This window comes from Opisthorchis viverrini (genome assembly GCF_000715545.1).
Source record: "Opisthorchis viverrini unplaced genomic scaffold opera_v5_39, whole genome shotgun sequence".
Classification (NCBI taxonomy): Eukaryota; Metazoa; Platyhelminthes; class Trematoda; order Opisthorchiida; family Opisthorchiidae; genus Opisthorchis; species Opisthorchis viverrini.
The window spans coordinates 1,828,584-1,831,408 of record NW_008751696.1 but is presented as its reverse complement, the minus strand read 5'-3'; positions in this window follow the sequence as shown (position 1 = coordinate 1,831,408).

Genomic DNA, 2,825 nt, shown 5'->3' with positions numbered 1-2,825 from the left:
GCTAGTGCATGTAGGGCACACGTGAATTAGCAAGTTTGAACAGGAAATATATTTGAACCTGAGCAATGGTTTGTCCAACGGCCCAAACGGCGGTCCAGTAGCTGTTCCGGTCATGTTAGTCGATCACCTACGAAGATTCGCCAGTCAGTTGACGAAGCCTGAAGCCTTCTGAACCATTTTTAACTTGTGGTTGCAGGATTAGTGAAATCTCCGTTCATCCCACGTGCACTGCTGTAGTGTACGGTGCATGCCAGATTGACTGATCTATTAGTAATGCAGAACTTTGCCTACTGGGCTTCGGCTCATATGCTTTATTTCTGTTGCCCATCCACAGAAATTGTCATGAGCGTTTGGAGGACCACTGCCTCCTGGTGTTTCTATAGCGTGCACACTACACTGCTAATGAGTCCGACAAGAGCAACAAACCAATCCAATGCTTCCCTGATTTGGATCTTTTCCAGATAAGCCCCGCCACCTTTCGCCAGCTCCAATTTAATGTACGCACACAACCTTCACCTATTTTTGATGAAAACAGTTCCTTATCCGCACCTAGGCTCATTTTGTACAAACATTTTCTCAGTTCGGACGTGAAACCCTAAATAAGCTTTCTCACGCTTTCAAATCTCGTTCATGACAAAGAAGGCAATACGCTTTTTTTGCAAAGCCACGGAGTGATCCATCAGCAACGTTTATGCAACAATGGCCAACAAATGACCAGATCAGACTGCGGCCACTTTGATGGACACAATCCAGGACTGCATCGCTCCCGGTTCAATCATCATCTCTGATATGTGGGCATCATACCAAGGAATTGAAACGATGGTCGACATGAATTATACTCATGGAGCAGTTAGTCATACCGAGAACTTTGTGGATCCAACGACTGGAGATCACACACAAACCATCGAATCTCTTTGGAACGTCTATAAGTTGCAGAATAAACGCCAGTGTGGCACACACCGATCTTTAGTGGACAGCTACTTGTGTGAGTTCGTTTGGAGGCAAAGTTACCGAAAAACGGACCTTTTCATGCAAATTCTTAATGACGCCCCAATTTCACCCTCTTCAATAAAAACTAAAAGTACAAATCTCATATCCTCTTTCGTCTAATCTTTTTTGGGTGGCGGGGGTTAATTTTTGGCGGGGCTTATCTGGAAAAAATCCCTCGATTTGGATTGGGACAGACAAGAAAAACTGTCCGAGGACAGTTGGAAGTGTTCAAACAAGCGAAGTAAATGCAATGACATAGAATTCCTGCGAATTTATAAAGAATTTAAGCATATACGTATCGCGAAGTTGTAACCCGTGGACCAGCAGTGCGGTGAAAATACAGATGGGATTAGTGTTGCACCCACACAAAATGCAACAGCTTGTTTACCCATGTCATCGTGATCTAAAATCGATATAAATCGGCGGAAAAAACGCAACAATACCTTAAGGGAGCAGCACAAAATACATCCCAAATTAGTTGACATTAGAGATTCAGCTTCTATCTTAGGTTTACGTGGTCTCGAGGCAGCTGGAAAAGCAACGTTTAGCCATAAACTTATATTTCAACTACACTCTAACAGTACAATAAATGGAAAGGTGTGCACTTGAGACCTACTTTGATTTGGTGGATTACTGTGTTGCTTTCGCACAGTTGACCACCACTTCCTTCAAAAAGGTCGTAGGAGTTAATCGACTGCTGTGTTCCCGCGACGAGGTAATGTAGAGGTCACTCATCAGATCACGCGTCACAAACACTCAAACCACGTGACAATCCCTGTCCCACTTGAAACCTTAGCCGAAAACTTGTACACCACAAATTCTCATCCATTTTTGGTTTACGCGGCTACCACTTGCGAATGCGCCATGCTTATGAACTTCAACACATCAGGTCAAATTGTATTCATGTTCGTCCAAGCGTCAAACACGAAGGGACACCCCTCTCTTCACACTGCGCACAATAAATAGGCGTACAACTAGGCTCAACACACACTTGCGCGCACAGGACAGGAAGTCAACAGAGCTCCACAAGTCTCCATGGGCAACTGCGGAACACGTGTAGCAGCTATACTGCAGAGAAGACACGTCCCACGTCCGGAACTTCACTCAGAAACTCTCAACAAGTGTCCTCAAATGATAAGTCACTTTTTGACATACTCCACTTTTCGCATTGTATCTATTTTTATCAAATGCACCCAACTATTGTATTCACCACATTCTAGTAAGACAGAAATTTGTTAGTGCTTGTTACCTTCTGATAATCAACTTAATTACGTCACAACTAGAGCACTAACAATATCAAACAGGCCAGCATCTGGCAACAAATCAGAACCGCTTCATTACCAAACAGGGTTTACCGAGTAACGGTGATCCGTACATGTACTACGAATACCCAAAAACCGTCTAACAGAGAATTCAGTGCTTTCAGAGGGTAGTGACGTTGTGACTCGATGACAGCGGGTAGGATAAAAGACGACTTGCTGTGAAGTTCCTCACCCCCCCCCCCCTAAGTAGGTCGAAACATTCCATTTTGATATGTGATGACTAGCGGAAACTGTTCACCTCTGGTGTTTCTGTCAACGCTGAGCCCTTATCTCCCAGCATACAGAACATTCGTTGAAGCCATCAAATGGTGCATAAATATTGAATGATTACCGGCTCTGACGGAGTCAATGATCGAATCGAAAAGCAAAATAGCATTTTGGAGATGGAAAATCTCAAACAAGATGTTTTTCCAACGTAGCGTTAAGCCTAAGCTCCAGTAGTAACGACGCTTCTGAATGTGAATCCACTTAGCTGGCTTAACGCGCTTTTAAGTGTTCGTCTAGACGTAACAT